Below are 26,852 nucleotides of genomic sequence, written 5' to 3' on the forward strand. Positions count from 1 at the left end.
TGTTAACTACTGGAAACAGAAGGAGATTTAATACAATCCATTCAAACAACGAGGAAGTTAAGCTCCAAGTAGTAGACATGAGACAGAGTCTCAGCTGAGCTGAATAAGTCATGAGCACCGTACGGCGAGGATCCGCCTCACTGTCCTAGGGAGCACAGCACTGCCGGGGTTTGAGAAGGCGAACTGGAGGCAGAGCTGTCTGGTGTGCTCTGCTCGTACAGCACCTCACACAGTCAGGTCCTGTTCTTGACAAAAGACCAGAGGTACCTCACATCCACCACCATCATCAATGCCAAATGGCCAAAAAAAAAACCTAGCAGAAGAGGACCAGGGAGCTATAAACTGCGCTGGAGCCACTTATGCAATGCTGATGCAAAAAAGGCAAATGCAAATCTGGAATGTACAGGTGTGGGTGCAGTTCATCAGACACAGAAGTGGCAATTTAGGAAATTAAGTTCAGCAGAAATCAGCAAGACTGATAAACACTATATATGAGGAGAGAGTATAGAGCAATAGGACTGGCTTAGTTTCAGAGAAAAGACATAATGAGAGTATGTGAGGTATTGTCATAAACATGGCAGTGATTAATTGCTTTCTGTGTACCCTCTGTATACAAGATATTGGCAACACTGGTAAAAAAGAAGATTTATGCAAGGTGTCGGGAAAATCTGTCTGTTTATAAGGACAGTTAAGTCCTGAAGCATTGGGGAAGTTAAGAAATCCTTGCATCAGAGGGTTTTAAGAACAGATGAAGCATTATTTGAACTCTTGCCATTTGGACTTGTTCTTATAGTCTCAGCTCAAGAATTTCAATGATATCACAGATTTCTCTTGCTTATTTCTTATCAGTATCTCATTAGTCATGGGTACATTAAAAAAAATGACGATAATGTAATTATAAATGGAATACAGAAGGAGAACACACATGCATTATTTATTTTGCACATTTCATGAAGTCAAAGCTAGTTCCACAACTTCCAGATTGACTCATGATTTTTAACACTGAGACTAACCACACTGGAATCAAGACAAATAATAAAAATCAACACCAAGAAATACTCAATAATTTTTTTTTTTAACAGGCAAACATAGATGAAACCAAGACCATCTGTATATTTCAAAGTATTTTATAAATCTGAGTAACACAGTAATGCACTTTTATAAATTCTCAAGGACATCCAGAGAACTATATACAATTTAATACAATCATATAGCTTGAAATAGACAATTGTATAGAAAGTTTATATGATTTACTCACAAGATGAAACACTAGGCACCAATGAAGAGACCAAAAATAGGAACCACAACACATCACGATTCATTCTGAATTGTGTACAGCAGCCCAATGTTTTCTGCATTGGACACCTTAAATTTCACATGACTATAGAAAACAGATGTACCACATGTTTAAATCATGAAATCCAGCATTTTGTGCTATTTGGAAAGTTCAGACAGTGGACTTCAGGCTATTGGAAAGGTACTAGGAATTTATCTGAATATGAACTACTACATTGTATAAGAGACGTCATAATTAATGTCTAGAAATACAGAAGGAACACTAAAAGTGCTGATTCAAGAAATAGGTAACTCTAGCAAAAGATTAGCAAGTGACTTATGTATGAAGTCTGTATAAAAATACTTTGGACATTTTACCTTGCATGCAAATTTTGGGTTCTGATACCTCTGCCTGGGTCAACGATCTGACTCAAACTAACCCTTCTTTTTTCTTTGAAAGTAGGAATTCATTCTTACTGACTCAAGCAACCTGCAAGTCAGACGTGTGGTCTAAGCAAGTCATCTAAGCTGCCTGTAAAGACATGAAAACAGATAGGCATTTGCAGGCACCAGTTCTTAAATTGTTACATTATGGTTAATTTTAACATTATACCAAGATGAGCTGTGTCCTGGAGAGACTTACCGGTCTCTTCAGGTTACAGAAGAGCCACAACGATGGTGCTCATCCAGCTCATCCCTGCTCCTACACAGGCAGTTGGTTGAAATGCCAAGCATTTTCTGTGTTTGCTCCTGGACCTGAGCAATGGTGCGGGGCATTTAGACATCCTGACAGGCAATTGCTTTCCCTTCAAGAACATCACAGCCTCTTAATTGCTATCCTATAGATTTGGATATTCAGAAAATAGAAGATGAATTTCCGATTTGCAAACTGAATATTGAGGGCCTGATGTGGTGATGCATATTTAAATATCTTAGTGCCACTTGAGAGAGACTAGAGTATCTGATAAATCCCTGCAGAGCTGGTATATATTTCACAGGACCTCTGTGACACCCATTCCCTTCTGGAGGCTGCTAGAGAGATCCCTTCGGATAGCTCAGATGGCACTGGATCTTCATGCATGAGCAAATGAATCAAGCCCAGGGACACTAAATTTGGACTTCAGCCCTCCCAACTTATCCACCATAGACTGGTGAACAGAAAAGCTCAAACCTTAAGAGGAGATGCTGACATAAATAGCTCCGTACCTCCTTGTTAAATCCTCTGACGGAGTGGGAACAGCCATGAAAAGGGATCAGGGATGGAGGAGGAAAGTCGGCATTGCTTGGCTCCAGGGGCATGCTGCACAGAATTTGTTGCTTTGGGTAGAAATACACAGCCTGAATGACAAAACACAACATAACATGGACCTCCTTCTGTGAAGCCTCTTGAGGATAATAATGTGATCACCTTTCACTTATTATTATAAATAGGTTATTACACAGCCCTGACTTCTCTAACCTCTAGCAGTATTACTCCGCTAGGAAAATAATAACCCAGTGGTAAATTATATTATTGCTACAAATAGTGTGAGAAATTGTGGATAACCAGAAAGGTTAATCCCTGTTTAATCTTCAGTTGCTGTGCTAGTGTGGTATAAATCTAATGGTAAATGGGGGGCAGGAGAGCAGAATAGAGCCCTTGTCTCCTACATACAATACATATAGTCATCTGAAAGTTTGCCTCTTACTTTGCTTTAGCACTATAATTTCTCATAAAAGGCTTGTGAACTAACAATAATTGGAAAACAACTACTAAAAAGAATGGCATTTATCTGCCCTTTCTGGCATGTTCACTTTGGATGCAAGAGCCTAGGGAAAGAAAGAAATACTGCAGCTGAAATGCACAAACCATTTGTTTTCAGTACAGGAAAAAGGTTCCTCAAGGGGTGACTAAAATACTGAAAAGATGTAACTTCTATACATCCAAACAACCCTCAGATAACTCTGTAGAACTGCAACACCAGTATTTATTCTCTGCAGGGTATTTTTGTCCCTCCCTGCTGCTAATATTATTCTTATGACACCAGACACTGCATAATATGACATTTCAAATATATGGCACCGTGACAATGATGTATGAGGAAACATTTACAGAGCCTGGCACAAGAAGTGAAATTAATACGGAAAAGCAAATTACTTGCTTAGATTGGCTGCTATTTCTCAGTTTGCAGGGTAAATATTATATTAAATAAAAACAGTTAAACTTGGGAACACAAATAATTGATGGCTTTCAAGATATGATTGTAGATATTAACAGCCTACCTGCTTAACTACCTGTTTTCTGCCAGCACCAATGTTATTTTGCTACAGGCATGTCGAGCTATATGCTTAAATGTGGCTAAAAATAATCATACAATATGAATTCATGATGTTCTTCATGTAAAGAAATTATCTTTAAGATTTCAAAGAGAAAAGGTTGCAAAAACACAACTGAAGAAAACAGCCCATGGAGGTCACTCAAGAGAAATTCCCAAAATGGAAATTAATAGAGTAGTGCTCCCTGTCCAAAGTATTTGGTCTTCTTCTGGACAATTTTAAAAACAATTTGTGAAAGGAAAATTAAGAAATATACTGAATTTTTCTGCTAGGCTCCCTTCCCCCTCCACCTTCTCCCCTCCCTTGGGTAGCATCTCCTGCTCATTCAGGACACATCCTCACGCTCGATTTGCCTTAAGCTCAATCATCTTAAAAGAGTTTTCCTGAAGGTCAAGAAGAAACAAAAAGCATATATCAACATGAAGGGAAAGGAATAATCTAAGTGTGGGTGCCAAGAAGAAATCAGAAAGAAACCAATCATGTCCTGGGTAGCAGAAGCAAGACAGAGAAAATAAAAGCGTCACTCTCTAAATTCCAGCCCCTAACCAATCATTTGGTTATTTTATACGGGCAGAATAGATTATGCAAAAATTATGAAATCACCAGTAACATGTCCAGTGATCTCATCATAGCTAATGTTAGTACAAGGAATGTTTCGGTCTACATTTTCAAGTGGGTAGCTAAAATGGATAGCTGTGTTGCCAAGGACTAAGTACCACATGGGTCTTTCCCAGATCTGTTTTCTAGGGCGACAAGACAAAAGTAAGACTCCTATGGCCTTGAGGACTGCTAGATTAACTTTTTGCAGGTGATAAAAGATCTGTAATCTCCACAGAGTGCAGCTGACTGAGCACCACTACAACACATTGCTGCCTCATACAATCACAGCTAGAAGGATTTTGAAACAGTTAGAAGGTTATCAGCCAAGATCTTCCTAATATAAGATTCAAGTCTCGATATACCTCCAGCCTTCTGGATCTAAAATTCCATTTGTTCCAAGATGCTAGTATATATACTTGGTTTTAAGAAGCTTTGAGAAGCTTTTGTTCACATACGACTCTGAATGCAGACTTCTCCAAGTGAAGGGGGTCAGAAAGCAAGGACTGCATACTCTATTTGTATTTGGGTCAATACCAAATCAACAAAATCCTGATATCCAGTTTCAGGGCCAATGTTAATTTATATTATCCTTTTTATTACCCTTATATTAAGTTAGTTAAAGAAAAAAAAACACTGGGATAAACAATTTTTTGTCATTCTCTAGACACGCAGATCTACCATCAAATATCTGACTGGGTTTTGAATTTTTGTTAATAAAGAAAATAATCTGCCCTTCAAATCAAGCCTTTAATGTCCTTTAGTGAGTTCTGTAAGATCTTAATTTATATTTTTAGTACCTGTTAAAGAGCTCATTAACTGGTCAGTTCATTACATAATGACAACAACATAACTTATTTCTAAATTGGAAACTGAAAGCAGAGTAAATCTCAACCACAAATTCCTGTTAAGTCCTTGCACTCCTAACCCTGAAAATGAAACCACATGGAAAAAAAATGGCTTTAGGTAAAGACGAAAGGAGGAGTCAGTTTATATTCCAGAGAGGAACACAGCCACTTCACCTGGTCCTGTGTTGAAAGGACTTTTGTGCAGTCTCTACAGAAAGTTTTTTCCTCCTGTAATGAGGAAAGGAATGATCAATAAATATCAATTTGCTTTAGAAAAAATTCTCTGTTTATAAGCAATTTCTCACTAAGTTGACAGCCCTTTCTTTAAAGACTCCAAATCAGAGCTATTAGGCTGCATTTTGGTGAGAGCTGTGTCCTCCAGGAATACTTTCAAAGTCAAGTGGTCTGTCACCTGTAAGTTGCATCTAGGACTGGCATTGAAGGGACTTAAGTTGGTAGTAAAGGCTAGCATCCCCAGTTAGATCCTGCAGCATGGATGGCTCCAAAGAGTTCCTGCCCCATCCCTTTACTGATGCGTCAAGACAGTATCTCTTCTCTTCTTAACTCGGACAACTTCCACACCAGCGTATCAGCAGGTCAGATTCCAGCTCAGAAGCTTGGAACTGACATGTCTTTTGGGATAATCAAGAGAAGCAGATGAATAAATGTATTACATATGTTTATTTTTGGCAGGTTGACAGTGTTTGGCACGGAAAAATAGGAGTGTTTTGGGAAGGAAAAACAGTATTTGCTTTCCTTTGCTTTTAAAACCCTGTGCTGTCTTCTGGCACCTAATCAGGAGTCGTGATTCATTAGACTAAGACGACTATCCCGGATAGGTACGGGATTAATAAGTAATAAAGATTAATAAGTAATAAAGCCAATTATGCACCTATCTGGACCAAACAGACCGAAACAATCACACTAAGTTTTACTTGTGGTTTTTTTATTATTCTTATGACACCAGACACTGCATACTTTATAAATACTTTATAAATGCTTTATAAATGCATTTATAATAAAATACTTTATAAATGCTGTCACTCGATGTGTAACACAGTCCACATCACAGTCCTGTCCAGAGTCAAGTAGCATAGTCTTCAATCTGGGAGTCGTGTTGCCGAACAGCAGGGTCAACCACAGCCATATACATCTGTGAACTACGTTGGAGCGTGCTGGAAGTACAGAGAAAGAGATTGAAAAAGGGATCTCCTCAAGACAAGGAGAGGATAAGTTTGGGAGAGAGCGAGAACATGGACCAAGATAGTGTTTACTGCATGACATATCCTAAAAAATTTGTCGTAACTCAAACATAAAGCTATGTTGTTGATACAAAATTGTCTGGTGTTAAGTGAACGGCTTGTATTTTGCTGAGGGATAGATCATATCATCGTAACGGTCTCTTCTGGACACGGAAAGCAAAACCAGCAGTGAGCAGCAGAAGTAAGAAATTAGTACTGTTTACCTTGAAAGAATCCAGAAGTTGCCAGGAGAGAAGTAATGTGCTCCCATTCCTAGCTCTGAAATAAGAAGGTGAAACTCTGTAGTTTCTAAGGTAATATTGAGGGCCTAATATTTGGCATGTCTTTTGCAATCAGTTACTTCCTTAAAACACGGCAAAGTAACTACATAAGTGAATATAGGCAAAACTGTGCACTTGAAATCATAACAGTTAATAACTTTCATGATAATCTGAAAGAATAATAAACTTTAACAAGAGACATGAAGTAATAGACTGATTTGTTCAGCATAACTTGCTTGGTGCCGTTAAAGCCAAGTTGCATGAAAAAAAAGATAGATTTATGTATTCTTCAGTATGAAAAATGTCAAAAAAGTATTCAGAAAAAATCTGTGTTCAGTCTTGCAGGAAGATGATTCACGATCCAACCCTTGAAGTCACTGAAGTCACAGAATCATAGAATCATAGGTTTAGGTTGGAAAAGACCTTTAAGATCATCAAGTCCATCCGTTGACACACTCAGACACATTCACTACCTATTAAGCTGCGGGTTTTTATTTTTCCCCTTTTGGTGAATAAGCACTGAATTTCCCATCCCTGGGTCATTTCACTAAATGCTGCTGTTGCTCACCAAAATAATCATTAAAAGTTTATCTGTGAGGAATTCCAGACATTTAAATACACAGAAGCTGTCTCTGCTAATAACAGAGATTTATAGTCCACAAATTCTAAAAAACACCAGTTGATACCAAATGCAAACTTACATGCTCAGGGAATGTTTGTGGTTTAAGACTCTTCCTTTTGTAAAAGAGAAGCATTTAGCAATTTTCAAGGGCAGGGTCAATGAAAATGTGAGAAGAAATCACTAGATGATGACTTATAATGTTCTAAATCCTCAAGGCCCCATGTTCCATATGGATTGGATTTTGAATTGATAGCAAGATGCTGTTCTAAACACAAAATTTAGCATTTTTATGTAAAATTCAATTTCACTTTTTCTCTAGCTTCAATTTATTATCAACTTTCTTCTTTTAGTCAATTTCCTCAACAATAGTAGAATGCAACCAGTAGGCTGGATTTTTACCAGTCTCTGTCTTTGGATGTAGCTAGCTTGATGCTACCTATGTATTGTTGTGTTCCTATTATGAAATCTACTTAAAGTAAATAATAATCACTTAATTAAAATGTAGTGCTGCCATCACCAAACTGTATACTCCACGGTGTCACTCAGAGATCTGCTTATTAATCTATCTGTGGAGCTTGAGAATAAACCAATTTACATTGCATGGGTGTTATAGAACTGTACAGAAGAATCCTCCCAGCTATTATATAAAATGTTTTTCATTTATTTTATTTGCTGCTTATATGTGGAGTTAACTGCTTAAGTGTTTGCAGAAATAGGGACAATGAGGCATGTTCAGTCATTCTATTAAAAATAATGGAATAAAAACCAGTTACTGTCACCAAATTTGACCCATTTAGGATTTTCAATTATTGGATGTGCAATTGACTATCTCTTGTTCTATTTTTGAATAAAAAAAATTATTAATCATGTTTGTTTAAGCTTTAGAATCATAGAATCATAGAATCATTAAGGTTGGAAAAGACCTCTAAGATCATCCAGTCCAATCGTCAACCCAACACCACCATGCCCACTACACCATGTCCCTAAGCACCTCATCTACACGTCTTTTAAATACCTCCAGGGATGGTGACTCAACCACTTCCCTGGGCAGCCTGTTCCAAGGCTTGACCACTCTTTCAGTAAAGAAATTTTTCCTAATCTCCAGTCTGAACCTCCCTTGGCGCAACTTGAGGCCATTTCCTCTCATCCTATCGCTGGTTACTTGGCAGAAGAGACCGACCCCCACCACACTACAACCTCCTTTCAGGTAGTTGTAGAGCACGATGAGGTCTCCCCTCAGCCTCCTCTTCTCCAGACTAAACAACTCCAGTTCCTTCAGCTGCTCCTCATAAGACTTGTGCTCCAGGCCCTTCACCAGCTTCGTTGCCCTCCTCTGGACACGCTCCAGCACCTCAATGTCCTTCTTGTAGTGAGGGGCCCAAAACTGAACACAGAATTCGAGGTGCGGCCTGATCAGTGCCGAGTACAGGGGCACGATCACCTCCCTACTCCTGCTGGCCACACTGTTTCTGATACAGGCCAGGATGCCATTGGCCTTCTTGGCCACCTGGGCACACTGCCGGCTCATGTTCAGCCGGCTGTCAACCAGCACCCCCAGGTCCTTTTCCTCTGGGCAGCTTTCCAGCCACTCTTCCCCAAGCCTGTAGCGTTGCCTGGGGTTGTTGTGACCCAAGTGCAGGACCTGGCACTTGGCCTTGTTGAACCTCATACAGTTGGCCTCGGCCCATCGATCCAGCCTGTCCAGGTCCCTCTGCAGAGCCTTCCTACCCTCCAGCAGATCAACACTCCCGCCCAACTTGGTGTCATCTGCAAACTTACTGAGGGAGCACTCGATCTCCTCATCCAGATCATTGATAAAGATATTGAACAGGACCGGCCCCAGTACTGAGCCCTGGGGAACACCGCTCGTGACCGGCCGCCAACTGGATTTAACTCCGTTCACCACAACTCTCTGGGCTTGGCCATCCAGCCAGTTTTTTACCCAGCGAAGAGTGAACCTGTCTAAGCCGTGAGCCGCCAGCTTCTCTAGGAGAATGTCGTGGGAGACAGTGTCAAAGGCTTTACTGAAGTCCAGGGGGACCACATTCACAGCCTTTCCCTCATCCACTAGGCAGGTCACCTGGTCATAGAAGGAGATCAGGTTGGTCAAGCAGGACCTGCCTTCCATGAACCCGTGCTGGCTGGGCCTGATCCCCTGGTTGTCCCGGACATGGCTCGTGAGCGCCCTCAAGACGAACCGCTCCATAATCTTCCCCGGCACTGAGGTCAGGCTGACCGGCCTGTAGTTCTCTGGATCCTTTGATAAACATAGCCAAGAAAGACACCCACCAATTCAAAGTTTTTTCAACTATCCTTCACATTTTTGGACAACTATTTTAAATTTCTAAGTGGCTTTTATTCTGCTCTGCTTAAAACTAGAGCTCTACATGCCAGTCCAAAGCATGCTGGGATACCTGCACAGGCAGTGGTTGGGGCAGGCTTTCCAGAGCTCGAAGGTAGCTGGTCAACCAAGTCTTAAGCACTGATGGAATCAGAGCTAACTCATTTAACCTGACCTCAGAGCACTTGGGAAAAGAAATCACCTAAAAGCCTAGATAAAGTCATAACAATTTAGCTCTTAACGTTTTCCTTTTTCCTCCTGACAAAAAAAAAAGCAGACATCTAACAAATTCTATACATCTATTCCAAGTGCATAAATATTACAAATCCAGAAGGTATCCATAAACATTGAAATGACATTATCCACATGAAATTGCTTTGATAATAGATCAGGAAAAAGTCATTTATGTTTGGTCAAAAAACTAATACATGCTGATATTTTTGTATACTGATTTACAAAACGAAGTACTCAATATAAATACAAGAAGCTCCAGAATCAGTTGGAGCATCATTATTCATATTGCCCTACACTTGGAGAAGTACATGGAGTTTTTTGCTGCTATTGGCACCACAATGTAGGAACTGAATCAGTGTTTGATTACTGTACAAGAAACAGGTAGTTCACATTAACATCAATAAGCTACAAAGTCATGTATTCAGTGTTTTCAAAAACAGCAGAAAAAGCAAGGCCAAACAATTCACCCATTTACTCGGCAACTGGAGCGAGGATGGGCCATAGAGCCAGGTCAGATCTTCACAAAGCAAATCTCAGTCCAGACTCAGTCCTGAGCATGCTGCAAATTAAGCTGCTGTTTGCTTTGGCCTTCAGACAGTTTAAGGTTAGGTAGCAGAAATGTAGATTTCAGTCATTTGTCAGACTCCCGTATTGAACTTCATCAATTGTGAATTTAGCACAATTCAAATGTAACTCAATCATTTCCACTCAGTAAGATTTTGTCATCCTTTATTTCGGTGGAACTGCTTGCCAAGTAAAGAGCTCCATCATATGCAACATCTTTCTCCTCACAACTCATGTACGATCTGAAGACAAAAAGAACATTAACAGTCAAACCATGAATACAATATCTCAGATTTCAACTCACCGGTGCAATAATATATAACAAGGACTGCCACAATAGCTAAATGTATTAAAAAAAATTAAAAAGCTAAGGAATTGACCTTTATTTTAAATCTTTTCATCTTGTCCTATTCTACTGAATATCCTGCATACTTTCAGAACGCAGACACAGATGAAGATTCCCATAATTGTTCTACAGATATGAAAGAAAACAAACTTCTACGCAACTACCTTTGGTTACTGGAAGTGAGGTGCTTGTACACAGCATGCTGCCTCTGCCAAACTGAGCTGCAGCCGGTCTTACAGATGAAAAATGCTGTGCAGGAATCTCAGATAATTGTAAGTGAGTAGCAATTTTAATTCTAAGCGTATTGAAAGACTTACAGCAGATAAAATGACCTCTACAAAAGGCAAGACTAAAGAAATTATTCACTTCAAAATGTGTTAAGTAAAATTAGAAGTTTAGGTGGAATAAATGTATAGCATGACATAAGAATGATAATAGTCACTTTCCTGTTTCATAATCTGCTTTTTCTGTCCTCTAGGGATCTGCATGCCCTCTGATAACACTGTCATTTTTCTCAGCATTTCCCAAAAATTAGCTTTCAATCTACTCAAAAAATGTTCGAAAAGGGTCTGTTTGGTAGCTGAAGCCGAACAGAACCAACACCTGTGAGAGCACACCATAGTTCCCACCTGGTCCGTACACCCACAGTCACTGCATCAGAATTATACTGAACTTTCTGAGTGAAAAGGAGACATTTTAAGGTCCTCTTTGATTCACATGTAAATTCACTGAAAAAAAAAGAAAAAAGAAAAAAAAATACTCAGTGTGAACTGGTGCTATCTATTGGAAATGAAATAGAAAGGCATTTGTTATATATATGGCTAGATTAGGAGTCAAACCAAGCAAAATAAAGGAGCATACTCCCTGGAATACTACCCATAAAATCTGTCCTGCTAACTTGATCTAATAAGGTGCTAATTTTAGCTACTCATGCAATTGCTCCAGCTAGATTCATATACTGATTTGGCTGAACTCTTAGGCTTTGTGGGATTTTTGAGTTTGTCTTTTTCTTAAATGGTCTCAGATGGTTTATTCTCACATAGCACCTTCTCATCACTTTAAACAAGCTATTATTTATACTAGGTAGTTCAGTTCCTCTAACTAGGAACATGCCTCTTCTCTTACTATACCCTGAACGACAAATGCTCCAGCGCATGGCTTATATGCAGCTTCAAATACCAAAAGATGCATCTCACCGAACTTTAGTTGTCTAAAAGACCGGCATCAAGCTCAACGTAATCGAGGCTGCTTCTATGCAGTCAAGAGAGAAAGACAGGCACCTCCAGAGTGTGATTCATCTCATCTCTTCCAGGCTAAGATAAAGCATCCACTGGAAGTACCTGCCTCTCTCCTTTTGAGGAAACCTACAACCAGTCCGGAACTGATAGCTAACTTTCCAACACTTCAGTTAAATGAGATGAATCCCACCCTTACTGCCTAAGGCTGTACCTAATTACCAAGAAAAAGCAGAGCATGCTCCAGGATTTTGATTGCCCAGCTGGGATCCTGGAACTTGCTTGGCTTTCCTTTCTGCGGAAATCAGAGCAATGGATGCAACGAGGAAGCAGCCTTGTGCACTCCAGGGTCATAGCCTGACAAGGAGCCAGGGTACAGCCTCAGACAGCACCTCAGTAAGATTAGTAATGGCAGCTTACAGCAGTACAACCTTTCATTGCTGGAGATGTGCCTGCTCAGCATGGTGCAGTGCTGCAGCGAGATCCTGGAGGCTTCATGGAACAAGCTAGTCCACAAGCAAAGTAGCTGCCTTGACCCAGCCCCGCGGATCAGCTTTTCATCACAGCTAATTAGCTACTTCAACTCAGCACACTGTCCTTGTTATATGCAAGCTACGTGGTTCAAAGCCAGCTTGGTTATATCTTCATTTTAGACATAGCCAGAATGCCTGGAAACTCACACAGACTTTACTAGTTTATATTTTAAAAGTTGCCTCTGCAACTAAAGGATTGGAAACACATTTTCCCCACAGGAAAACTTATTTTCAGGCTCAAGGGAGATAAGGGAGGAGAACTGTACAAGGACAAGCCCTGAACTACAGGAGACAGTCTACCAAACCACAACAAACAAAAAATATTTCCATATTGAGGAACCTACGTGACTCGAAGGTCAACCTGTTCTTATGTGCTCAGATAAGCTTATAAAGTAGAGGTGGAAAACAAGTGTCCCTTTCTAACCCTTCAAAAATTTTGAATGCTAAAATTTTCATCACATGTCATAACCAGGCATTATGCAAACACTTGTACTTTTTGATCTATGTTTCGATGAAGGGTTTTTGACAGGGCAGTCCCTTTTGACCCCCAGCAATGACAGAGCTGCCCCTGCCCCCAAGCTCCACACTTGGGTCTGGGATAGCTGAGGCATGGGCACAGAGTCATCAGAATTCTGCACTACTTGATTTCTCCCACAAAAGCAGTATAAATAGTAACATTAACTCGGGGCTCATCTGACAGTCAGTGAATACGGTGTCAATGGTGAGCAGGCTGAAGCCTTCAGCAAAGCCTGATCCATCATCAGTGAGAGCCTGCCTGCTCCCATCTGGATGACAACACTTTAACTCTGTAAAAATACCATTTGTCTGCAACTACCTCAGCACCTTTATTTATCGTGGGCCCTGAGATTAAAGCAGCAGGTAAGCAAGGGTCCACAGCCTGCTCATATGTGCACTGGAAAGCAATGGCCTTGACCTCCCCACAGGATCAAAGCCAAAGTGAGGACCTGCTACCGCAAAGTCCTTTCCTCCCAGCAGCACACCCACACAGCCTTCGGTCTCGACACAAAACGCAAACACTGAGCTCACCCCTCTGCCGCAGCAACACTTTGGAGTAACAGCAGCTGCATGTGGAACAAGCCACAAATAGCCGAAAGCCTCAGCGGGAGGTCGGGCAAAGAAGGATTTCCAACCACAAAGCAGGAATGGACGGATGTGTTTCCACACCGCATGCACTCACTGAAAAAACAATTGAAATTAGCTGCCATTTGGTTTCTTGAGGTCTGAAGACTGGGAAGTTTGAAGCAATTCATATTTATTCAAGCGATACCAATGAAGAGTGGGAACTAAGATCAGCACACATCTATCATCAACCTGTCTGCGTGATATATATACCGTAAGCCTTTCCCACACATCTTCATCTCTTTCTTTTGTTGGATTTAGCCTGTACATTGTTTGGGAAACAGACTCAGTCTTTCTGTACATCTGCCATCTCCAAGTGAGGTTATTATCATGAAATCATAAGCAGCAAAGGCAGAGACAGTCACTCGGGAGACTTCTGACTCACACTTTACACTGAAAGTCAACAGTGCAATGAATTTTTCAGGGTATTCACAGGCAGATATCAGAATGACGTGGAACTTAACTTTGAGATAGATATATTGGCAGTATCTGAGGGCAAGGAGCAGCTTAATACAACTACATCCCAGAAGGCCAAATGCTCTACTTCCCAAGTGCTATTCATGGTGTGCAGAAAAATCAGAAATGAGCTCTACATTCTGCTGCTGGTAATTCCCCAGGCACAGGGAACTCTCAGCAGAAACAGACCCTCAGCATCACCTTTCCAAAAAGCTTTAGAAACAGTGATGGGAACTGACAGGAGCACAATGCTTTCTGGCAGACTCCAGCTGGCATGGAAGCTATCGCAAACCGGTAAAACTCTCATCTTAGCTTTAACCTTCATATTGCACTACCACCAATAATGGCAGCTGAGCAATCCTCCTTTTTTCCCTTTCCCCACAGCAGAAGAGAATCCATACCAGAAAGATTCGACCCTTCATCCACCAGGAACAACCACAAAATTTGCTAGAGATAGATGTGGGCTTTTGATGGTTCACTGAAGTTAGATCTGTACAATAAAACTAACTAACTTTGAATTTTGTATTCTAAAGATGATTTCGTATGATAGATATGAAAAAGAACCAGTATTGTTCTATGGGCTTCTGAGCACAGTAACTCCACGACATGCGCTCAAATCTTCCATTTTCACCATCACAATAAATATATTAGTCCACTCACTGACATCCATTACTGAATACGCATAAGTCCTTACCATAATTTACCTTGCTGAAGCCTGATGCACTATGTCAGTGAAATCCCAGCGCAGTTTATTTAGCACCTGTAAGAAAGGATTCTGTGGTACATTAGCATGTTGCTGCCTCTCAGCACGAACACAAAACTCAGCCGCTGAATAGTCGCCCTGTATCCCAATACAGTCTTGGAAATAAATGTCAGGCATGCTTTCATCTGTACTCAAATCTGAATCAAGTCATCTAAAGGGACAACATACCTTTTCACATACCCGTTCACCTAGAATAAAACACTTTCTACATGGGACTGGGAAAAAAAACATGAAGAAATTAATTCCAGCTCTTAGAGGAGCTCTCTTTTTTTCAGTTTATGGATATGCACACAGTAATCTTTCTGCCTTGTTTTAAATGTCTGATGGAAACTGGCTTCACAGTTGATGCCACATCTTGGTCTCATGGGACATAAGGAGAGAACAGCTTGATCTACAAATGGAAGTGCAATTAAAGTTAGTTAGATCATGTTTAATTTTTAGTAACACTGGAGGATCAATCACACACAGCTTACACTGGAAAAGAAACACCAACGAATACAGGTGAAAAATGATGCACCTAAAAAGAAACAAAGGGAAGCGTCAGTACTTTTCTAACCAGTTTGGAGCGGGGGGGGGAAGGGGGGGGGGCTGATTCTCAATAAGATAGATAAAGCAGGCTTCTGCATTGTCTTTCAGAAGGATGCCTAGCTGCACACACAGAGGTGATCCAAATCAGATTCAACATACACAGTCCGTGAAGCAAACACTCAACCGCACCAACTCTAACTCAGATTTTTTAAAATACAAATACTAATAAGATTTTTTCCAGAAGGGATAGACAGTTTGTTATAGTCTCTTCCCTGTATAACTAATATATTAGCAGATTTTTGTTTTTAATTCTGTTGCTGTTTGGATAATTCTAATCCTCACTATCCTTATATGGCTCCTACCAATCATGTATTAAAGAAAAATATATGTTTATCAATTCATTCAGTTTATCAATGTATTTCTTATAAAATTATATAAATGCTAGCTCCTCAACATTCCGGAGGAATGCCTAGGAGCAAGCATTTTGTTTATATATAACTTGATTGAAACTAAACATAATGCAACTGCTCATCAGTGATGAGACAGTTAAAACAATCTCCAGCTCCCTTCTGAGTAGTGGAGGGAGAAAGGGGATTCAAAATGCAAAATTAGTTTCAGACTTAAAAATGAAATTATGTGAGCCATTCAGACCAGTGGCATAGTGTAAATGCCACTGAATGTTAAGCCAAACAAAGAGATAATCTTCCCCCCAAGGAAAAAAAAAAGTTTAAAATTAATCTCCGAGCATGGGATTAATTCAGTAAAATTACAGCCCAGCTTCCCTTCCACCAACTCCAATTATAAACAGCCCAATTCTGCAAAAGACCAAGTATCCTCCTTTCACGCTGATTGCCAATAACGCCAATAATGCTTGCCAGGGCTGCATCTAGGGCTGCTATTTATACCATGTTTTGCAATAAGTAAGTAATCATACTCATAACCCAATACAGAATCAAAATATACTTATTTTGCATTTCAGGGCTGAACACAGTAAAAATCTCTTTTCAGCACAGCTTTTTCTACCATAGTTAGAATTTTAGTTAAATAACAGCACTTCTCACAGCATTCATGGTCAGCACTCACTGGCAAAGAGATCAGACCAGACCTGACTCTTAACTGGGCTGTTCTGCTTACCATTAGCTTCGCAAGACGGAAACAGCCAAGAACTCACTGTCGCAGTTTCTCAGACAGCCTGACAGTAGCTGCTGACTCCTCCATTGCAGGACAGTGAGACAAAGTCATTCCCATTTTAATAGGATCACAGAGCAGTTTCACATGCAGCCCAGTCATGCTGAAATCAAAGAAATAGACCCCAAATGAATCCTTTAGCGTGAGAAGTAGCAACCTCAGCCCATCCTCCAGACATGCTGCGGTAGCAGAACTGATGCAGATCCAGTGTGCAAGGGAACAGTTCGAACAGAGACACCCTTTACAATCATTTGTACCCCTAAAGCCTCTCGAGCTCTCCTCCCTGGCGGGTGCCCTACATAATGTACAAACACAGGTACACTCTCAAGGGTGCTTCTTACCTTGAACAACCTTCAGTCCATGATCCTGGTTCAGGAAAGGATTTAATGGCATATACCTATACTTACTTAAGCAAAGCTGTAAACATGTAGTTAAGCTACCAATACAGTAGCATTTAAGTTTTGTTTAAACACTCTCCAGAATAAGTTTCTTCTAGAAGAAGAATGGGAGAAAGGACGAACCATCAACCCTCTTCCATCCTTTAACAGACAGGGAAGGAGGCTCAGAGAGATAAAGCAACTTGCCAAGGACCAGGCAAGAAGCCTGTGGCAGAGCTGGGCGCTAACACTAGACCTGTTGTTAATCAGTTTAGTACTTTAACCCCAAAACATTTTTTCTATTAGAAGAGTAATCAAAAATTACATATATTATTTAGTATGTAACTGGATAGAAGAGAGGACAGTCAGGTGAAAGCTATGCAATACTCTAAAAACAAGAAAGCATGCCTCCATCACTGAAAAAATGTGAAAGCCAATGTAAATGTTTTACTATGGCATCCCCATTTTATAAGGGTGGAAAAAACTACTGTGAAATCATTCAACAGAGGAAGACTGTAAGAATTCAAAATCATCATTAGGATCTGCAAAATATTACTAAATTTTAAAATTTCTGAAGTATGATATTAAACATCTGTACTACTGTTGTGTCAAGAATCTGAAACATTCTTATCTATATAGTATCTCAAGTAAATAGAAAACCACATCAAGGGAAGTAACTGACAAAACCTTCCAAGTATACAATTTAATCCATAGACATGCTTTTACTATTTTTTATTCCTTGCAACCTGATAGCAAGTTTTTGATTTTAAAATAAATTGCTTCAGAATGTGACTTCAAGAAAAATGGACAAGAATGGTTTCAGCAAAAATTCCTCTGCGTCTGTAAAATATACGTTCCCCTTCAGCTAGAACCAGCAAAAGGATATTTTCCTTACGTCAAATTTTGCCACAAAAAATGTAACTCTGGCTCAGTTATTTTCATTTCTCTTCTCACCTACTCAACAAGTTCAAATTAATACAACTGGCAAAACTGAGAGTCCTATTATCTGAGCTGCAGTTCAGTTAGCTCAAAGGCAGCTGTGAGCAATAGGCATCTTCCAGGACATGTCCAGAGAAGCAGAGAAACCTTCACATTTTGTTGTGGAAAGTCAGTCTGCAAAAGTTTTAGAGAGAATTAAAATGGGCAGGAATAATGTTCCATTTCATCAGATGCATTCAATATTTTTAAACTGAATGGCAGACATGCGAAGTCAGGATTTCTTCCTTGCTGCCTGCCAAGCAAGTCAAACCTTCAGCCCTTTCTTTTACTTCAGTCTACTGAATGAAGGGCAACACGATACAAAATGTCTGCTTCAGCTCTCAGCCTATTACAAATCATCAGCCCAAGAAAGAGAGTAGATCCTGAGCTTTTTGCTAATAAGCTAAGCTCAAAATAAACCCATCCTTGTCTTTGACATACAGATGTTAGCAGAGAGGCACCGTTTTCCCAGGGTAAATAAAATGGAAAGTTTTTTTACATAACTGGTGAAGCTGCAATGAGCTCCTACCTACCATATCAGCAAGTCTGAACATGTATGTTGACATCCATACTAAAACTTCCAACTTTTAAAATCACAAGTTATAACTCTTTTTCACCTCCAAAGAGTCATTAGATGCCTAACACAAAATTCAGTTGATTTGAAGACACAGATCAGAGAGCTCGCTGAAGACCAAGCCAGACCATATTCTCAGGTAAAAGGATGTACTAAGGAGCTAGGTGAAAAAACGTTAAGTTTAACTTAATTTCTGACAAAAGTTCATTTCATGCAAACATATCCAGAATCAGGCATTTGTAACTTTTGTGCTGGAAACATGTCTTAGATCTGTTTGCCATTTCAGAGGACGGGTGAAGAATGACCTAACAGGAGAGCCAAATGGCAAATTATATTGTGTTGACTTCCGAAAGGAGGGACAACTATGTTTAAGTCCTTGTTTCAAGCCAGAGAAAGCAGAGAGTCAGACCGTTATTTACCATGATGTACTTTTAGTGTCTTAAACACCTGAATAGTTTCTGTTCTAAGATAGCAGCTTTTCATTTTTGCTCTCATTATTTCCTAGCAAATTTCAAAATATCTGAAGTTTTCCCTATGTTAGACAAAGACCAACAAGAAAAGCTCAGATCAAGTGGTATTTTGTGCACCCAGAAAACTTTGGAAACCCAGCTCATAGTTCAGTATGCCACACTCAGCCCTGGCATAAGTGATTCCATCGACTTGCGCAGATTTGTGCCCAGTCTCACAAGGTCTGATTTAACCCTGATCTTTAAACTGCTCTTGGACAGACCTCAGAGCTGCTTCCATTTATTATTTTGTACCACAAGCGACTATTCCACTATTCAGCATCAATTTAAAATCAATTGCACAGCACCACAATCAGCCAGTTATCTAAATATACCTCAGATAGGTAAGCTTCAATTACACTGGAGGAGTGAAGAATGCATAGAAGAGATTCATCAGCAACTCAGATGGATATCAATAAAAGATGTAATCAGCAGGGGACTGCATGAAATATAAGAATGTGGACACATTTTGTGAGTTAATTCTCTTGTATTTCATTAAAAACAACTTTTAATCTTTCCTTCAATTTTTTTTCATATTGATGAATTGGATGGAGTGAACAAGACAAGACTTTTTAAGTCATATAAGTCTGTGCACAGAGCCCATGGCCTAGCCCATAATAATCAGGGAATATTTTTGCCTTGTTCTTGGCAGAATTATTCGAATGACAGACTCTAGCCAACACTCAGACCACTGGAAAATTTTGCCTTGGCCAGGCCCTAGGTGTGGATTTCACTGGTGAACTTCTCCGCACGGATTTCTCTTACCATTCCCCTGGCCCATCAGAGCAGCACTGCGGGTCCCAGGCACAGGTCAGCAGATTGCGTGGCCGGCACGGCAGACCCAGACCTGGCGTACAGCTCCCTGCAGAGCAGACCTCGGCCAAACCACCCAGCAGGTCTCCAAGAACGGATTGAGGAGCACCGGAATAAGGAGAGTTCAGTGTGACCGAACAAATGGGGTGGAAACTCTGATTTTGTTCCCAAGCTAAGCCTCTGAGAGCGCACTTAGAGATGTTGTGTAATAGACCAGGAATCTTGACTGAATCTTGACAACTCATTGGGTATGTGATATACTTAGTAGATACTAATAGCAGCGAGAGCAATGGGAGAAACGTGCTGCAGGAATATTCCTCGTGATGAAGAACAAGCCAATGGAAACAAAAGGGAGACAAACAGGAGAGCCAGGGACAGGAATTGGTAAGGTACTATTATACCCCTTTTCTGTTTCAACTTCCTCCCAGAAGAATTTTCTTGAGTTTTAGAAGTGTTCAACATATTTATTCTCCCTATTTGATAGATGCAAAGACAGCTGGAGTTCTTCTTACACTGGAATTTCAATTTTGTGCCACACACAAACGTAGAAAAGCAAGTAAAAATAAAAGAGTTTTGGGTTCTCTATTGTCAGTCAAAGCCTCAAATCCACTGCATTTGTACAGTGGCTTGTTCTGTTGTTTGTTTTTTTTTTTTTTTAATTTAAGAGCAATAAAAAGCTTTTCTTCTAGATTCAATAACATGGAAAGCTTTGGAGCTCTGCATCCAAACAAGTTTTTAGCAGTGTAAGCATACATTCATCTTTTATTATTACTATTATTACTACCACTATTATCATTATGTGCTTTTTTCCCAAAGCTTTGTTACCTGTGTGAGTTCTATCCTTATCTATCATGGAATAATTTATCAGTCCCTTACCCGTGGGAAAAGGAGAGGCTTCCTTTTCTTCTTCCCTGAATGTTATCTGTTCCAAGACAAAATATAACACCTGCTCTTTTCTATAAAATACTTATGAATAGAAAAAAAAAACCACCATATTTGATATTGTATCCCTTTGTGAATAAGTCAGCTAGTTATATTTTTCCATGGAATATACAATTAGCATATACACAATAGAATCAAAACAAAATAAGGACCGAGCTAAATCTGCTTTTGTAAGCAAAAGAAGTAGCAAATGTGAAAACAGGTCACTTTACAGAGTCTCCTGGCCCTAGAGTTCTGCAGACAGGCTTCTGACAGCTCTGCTGGGGGTGACAGGCAGAGGCAGGGACCGCTGGTGTGATGTAGTGCCCAGCCCACCCCGCGCTGGGAACCTCAGCCCTGCAGCGCCTGCACATGGGCCAGCCTTTGGGCTAACGCACCCTCAAGGCTGCTCGCTGCGTGGGATGCTCGCCTCTCTACTTGGGCGATTACATAGTGTCCGGCGCCCTCTGTACCAGGAAGCAGGAGACACAATTTAACAGACATTTAATAAGCAAACTGCAGGAAGGCCAGAGTCATTCATGGGCTGCAAAAGAACTTTGACACATTCTGCATCCCATTTTGCCAGAGGAAATGTGCTGGGCCCACCTGGGGATGTAAGCCTGTGCCTCTGCACGACGGGCAGCCAAGCTGGTGAAGGGTCTGGAGCACAAGTCTTATGAGGAGCGGCTGAGGGAACTACGACTGTTTAGTTTGGAGAAGAGGAGGCTGAGGGGAGACCTCATCGTGCTCTACAACTACCTGAAAGGAGGTTGTAGTGAGGTGGGTGTTGGTCTCTTCTGCCAAGTAACTAGCGATAGGACAAGAGGAAATGGCCTCAAGTTGCACCAAGGGAGGTTTAGATTGGACATTAGGAGAAATTTCTTCACTGAAAGAGTGGTCAGGCTTTGGAACAGGCTGCCCAGGGAAGTGGTTGAGTCACCATCCCTGGAGGTATTTAAAAGACGTGTAGATGTGGCACTTGGGGACATGGTTTAGTGGGCATGGTGGTGTTGGGTTGATGGTTGGACTCAATCTTAAGGGTCTTTTCCAACCTTAATGATTCTATGATTCTATGATCCCGCTTTCTTCAACATGCACAAACACACTCTGCTGTCCTACAAACATTTGCTGGCACTAAGAGTCCTTGTGACTAACATATCAGAGTCAGTGAAGTCCTTGCACAGATGCATTCCAGAAAAACTGCACTTTTGCATAGAGAGCTGAAAGCATCCCATAATTTTCCTGTTACAAACGGTACCCTCAGCAAGAGCACTTTGATAGCAGAGGTCAGCACAACCATACCAGCATATCCATACCAGCGCTACGTCTGCCTAAGGTCCTGCTGCTCAATCCCTCTTTCCTCTTCAGCTTTTACCTGTCTGGATCACAACCTTTCACTCTCTCTTACAGCTTTGTACTTCAACCTTGATCATCAATTCCCCTGCTGCACAAAGGATGCTGAGACAGGGTAACGTGCACAAAGATTTGTTAGCAGGATCCATGTTGATGACACGCATTGACTCTAACAAAGTAATTTGGGGAGGGGGAACAAAAAAAAAAGCAGAGGAGAAGGACAGAGAAAAGAGGACAGGCGAAGGGAAAATGCGGAGACGAGGAGGAAAAACTCACCACAGGCCAGCCAGTAAGGGCAGCCATGGGGTCCCAGGTGAGCATCATCCTCTGGACAGTGTCTCCAGTGGTGATGGAGGTAGGGTGGTGATGATGAAGAGGAGGAGGAGGAGGTTTCCTCTCATCCTAAATGTTTCACTGAGACCCACGCAAATTCCCTATGGATTACTCCTGCTTATGATGCTGTTAGCACTGACCAGAGTACGCTAATCAGATGCAAGCGCTGTACATTGACTGATTGTTAAGCTTTTGTCCACATATATTATTGGATAATGTTTATTGAGCGTTTGGATCACTGTTACCTACTCTGTTGTGCAGAGTGTTTGGTTTCTCTAATCTAAATTAAAATTTACAAAACAGGAGGGAAAGAAAGAGGGAAAGAGGGGTGATTCTCAAACCAGTGGTAGCTACTTCCATGAAAGCCCACCATAACAACACTGTTGGGATTTGCAGGTGCAAGTCCATGCATATGATATAAGAATAACAGCATTGAAAACAACAATGGAAAAATGCTGGCACAGAGGCTCCAGCTGATGGCTCAACAGCTTCAGGGGGAGGTTACAGAGCTGCAAGGAGCAGGCTCTTGCTGAGGCCAAGGCACTTCGGTACCTACAGCACCATGCAACACCCCTGCAGCACAGCACATCTTGAAATCGGCTCGCCTCCCCCCCCCGAATTTTCTTTCTCATGTGGAGTCAAACCAGACCTATTTCCAGTGTAATCAATATGAATAATTTACTCATATTTTAATGATTATAATTATCTCACAGTCTTTCCTAATGTAGCTCTCAACTTGTACAGAGGTAGCAATGCCAGAACTAGGCATGGGTCTGCAGATTAAAACAGAATTGAGCTTTCTGAATTCCAAAGATTGCAAACAGAATTTGTACCATCCTATCCTGGAATTAAACCAGTAGGCTCACTACGTTTCTGGTTAATGCAGGTAGGGCAGGTTTATGTCAGAAAAGAGAATCCAAACCAGCAGGGGAATCTCAGCAAGGAGGCCGAGGACTGAATGCACATGGTGAGTAAATTGTCCTCTCATCTTCCGAACTGCTCCCTCTGGATCACATTAATGACATGCATTAGTTGTGTGCACCAGCACAGAATAAAATTGAGCCATGTTTCTGAACGATAAATGATCTCTTTATCAAGAAGGGATAGGTGGACTATATAGACGGCAGCAGCTAGACAAATAAACTAAGTTGTCAAATAAACAATTTGTGAACTTCATCTTACTTCCAAGGATTAACTCTAATCTCTCCATTTGGATTCTGTCCTCAGCTTCCGTTATAGGCAAGGTAAAATTACAAGTGTTTGTGATATGTGCAGTCTTGCTGGGCCACTGCCCATACTTCTCTGAATAAAGAGGGGATTTCAATTTTTAGCATTCCTGGATTAACAGGAAAAGAAAGAGGAAAGAAAAATATTCAGAAAGCTCCAGAAACCCATTGAATGTCCAATACAGCAATCCAAGCAGCTACTTTCTAGCATAATCTATGATTAAGTGACTAAGTACATCTATCAACATTGTAGGCTGCTAAATACAGTGGGAACCCACCACTGAACCTGAAAGTGAAAAGCCAGGGCAAGACAAGACAAGGCAGACAAGCATAGGGACTCCACTTCAGTCCCTGAAAAAGTGACAAGTGTTTTACTACCATTGGCGTGGGAGGGAAAACAGGCCTGCTGCCCAGCGTCAGGGTGGTGGGCCAGCCCGTAGGGCACTGTCCCAGGAAGGGTGAGCCCTGGTGCCAGGCAGTGGGATTTCCTAGATGCCCACTCATCCCACAGAAGAAGGGAACAGGGGTCAGTGAAGTCCATTCACTGGGAATCACATCTGTGCTTATCTGGCAATCCAGCCAGGCAAAGCACATGCCACTCCCAGCAGCAGGGGCTGTAACGTCAGTTTTCCCCCAGGGTGCTCCTTGACTCCTGTGTAAGAGGTGGGTGGCAATGCCAACACCAGACTGGTGACTAGGACCACCCTGTGTGTCCTATGGGTTTCCTATATTCCCAGCTGAAAGGTCCTAGTTTAACTGAACTCCAGCATGCGCTGGAGGTGCTACGTTCCCTATGCTGCCAGTGGAGAGAGGAAGACACTCAAATTAGGAGGACTAGGTCCTCACTGAATGCTGGTGGTTTTTCTTTTGCCAATTTCAAGACATTTCCAGACTTACTTGGAATATTCAATGCTCATTTCCAAAATGGTGATACTTGTAAAGATTGGTCTCCTGGGTTTCTTCTAAACAACCCTAACTACAGGTGCTAAAACATGGTATTCTAGCAGATGGAAATGTTTACCAGCTGATATCTTTTTTTTCATGAACAATCTATGAACTTCAACAAAACCGCATACATACAAAAGCATTAGATCACACACTAAGGCATACCGATAATTTGCCTTCTCATTTTCTACCAATGGTCAATAACTATTTCAGGCACTTCTAAAAACTCAAAATTTTAACAATTTTGAAAATATAATATGTTGTTAACTCAGAAGATTACTTCTGTCACATCTTTGGCAAAAAAAAAAAAACAAACAACCACAAAACAGGCATTCATCAGAACAATAATGTAGAGAATGGGACAACAGATTTATATTCCATGAGGCTGTAGCTGCAGTTACAGACAGGACGATCATCCTGTACTCTAAGTTTCACCATTACAAAAGTTTGGTAAAAACTAGAAAGTGTCACACAGTTAGAAACTTTTATAAAGGAAGTCTTGAAAAAGAATAAACATAAAACTACTTGCAGCAAGCCTCCAGGTCTTACTTAGATGTGCACTCAACTTTGAAGAATCAATCTACACATAGTCCTTGGCCAAATTGTGCTAGTGCTTAAAACTAACAGATCCTTCCTAAAACTGTGTGATTTAAATTGTCCTGGGTTGTCTTAAACTTTTCAGCTGACCTCCCACTGCACAGCACCACAGGAGGGAATTGGTTTAAAGCACATGACATACTCCAAGAAGTACAAAGTTACTACCAGAGCCTTGTTTCTGACCCAGAAACTAAGAGACTGTCTTTTTGTTACAGAACAGATGGTAGCAGGAAATCAGCATTAAAGCATGCATCTTACAATTGGCATTTAGCACTGTTTCCAGTTTTTAAATATGTTTTTCCCCTAAAAAAGTGCAATCAAAGCATTGTGAGAATTGCATTTTTGTCTTCTCTCATGGATTTGCAGGTTAAATATCTCAATATACCAGTAAAAGGGCTTTTTCTTCTAAATCTCAGGCCTACAAATTCACTCTGGGGAATAGGAAATCAAGCTGGGTTATTTCCATCTTAAACATTAGTACCAGAAATAAAGGCTTCACAAGCCAAATTTAACTCTCAGTTGTGCTTCTGTAAATTCTCTACTTATAAAGAAAGCTTTTAGTTTTGAACACCACATCAGGTTAATTGTCTTAAATGGTTCTCAGGGCAAATATCTGAAGTTGTTGGAGCTGAGATTGGAGGGCTAGAGGTTTCCCTGAGCACTGCTGATGCAGGGACTTGGGACCCTGATGAATACTGTCCTACCAAGGATCTCTGCCACTGGCCAGCCCCACTCTGCACACTCTTGCTTGAGTTTCTGAGCAGAAATTGCTGGGATGTCTGCTTGGCCCTCAGACTGCTGAGTCAGACACCTCTTTTTCCTCTTCTTCACATTTTTCCCTGAGGAATAATGTAGATGATATATTCAATAAATAAGATTTCCCCTGAAGACAGGTTGCAATTGAGTAAGTGGCGAACTGAATTATTTTTTCAGTCCAAAGAGGTGAGTATCAGTGCTTCTGTCCCTCGTATAGCAATACACACTGGTGGCAAGGCAGCGTAGCAAAGCCCTGCAGCCATGCCTGCCCTGCTAAGTGCCCGCTGAACCGAAGAGCGGGATACGGCACAGCGCATTCCCCGAGCCACGCTCTGCATGCTCATGCTGCCGAGGCCACTTGTGCCACAGGGACCTATTTCCCATAAGGGTATGCTGACCATAATACCAGTCTTTCTGATCCACACATGGCCATATTACACGACTGCAAGTCATTGTGGCACTTACGGCAGGGGAAGGAGGCTAAGCAAGAGCAGGCACACTGATGCTTAGCTTTCCTTCCTGATATTAAACACACACTTTGCCCATGCTAAAAATTCGCACAGGCTCAGTTATGATTCTCCTGCACTCCTCAGGGCTTGCAGAAAGCTGCTTCGGCGCTGGCTTGGGTTCAGAGAATTTGGACAAGTCAGTTTGGGATCAAGAGCAAGCTCAGGCCCATGCTGGCAACACAGTCTAACCGCTGCATACAGCTGCATGAAGAATGGATTCGTTTCACGAGTAAGCAAGGGAAACTATTGCCAGACCTGCCAATCAGGGACATTTCATCAAAACTAATTTCACCTTTAAGTCCTGTCACTGAGTCTTTTGTAAGCCCATTATTTTCAGACCAGCTCTAAAACACTGCAGCAGAAATTCCAGAAAGCCAGAGATTTCTGCAACATAGCATTTTTACCTGTCTGTGAAATACTTCCTGGTAAAGCAGACTATGTCTTGACTGAAGGAAG

The 26,852-nt window shown here is 41.1% G+C and overlaps 1 long non-coding RNA gene across 2 annotated transcripts in view; it reads right to left on the reverse strand.

The window, feature by feature from the left end:
• Nucleotides 1–915: 915 nt before the first annotated feature.
• LOC142078680 (uncharacterized) overlaps nt 916–26,852 on the reverse strand; it is a 46,316-nt gene continuing 20,379 nt past the window's right edge. Inside the window, exons 1-4 of one of the 2 annotated variants that reach the window (XR_012672319.1) lie at nt 9,139–9,161; nt 6,502–6,556; nt 2,482–2,613; nt 916–1,807 (exon numbers count right to left, since the gene is read on the reverse strand). This is a non-coding gene — a long non-coding RNA (uncharacterized LOC142078680). Of the gene's footprint in view, nt 1,808–2,481; nt 2,614–6,501; nt 6,557–9,138; nt 9,162–26,852 lie in introns of those variants that run through there. The other variant, XR_012672320.1, reaches the window with a different exon arrangement.

Source organism: Calonectris borealis, chromosome 2, assembly GCF_964195595.1.
Source record: "Calonectris borealis chromosome 2, bCalBor7.hap1.2, whole genome shotgun sequence".
NCBI classification, from domain to species: Eukaryota; Metazoa; Chordata; class Aves; order Procellariiformes; family Procellariidae; genus Calonectris; species Calonectris borealis.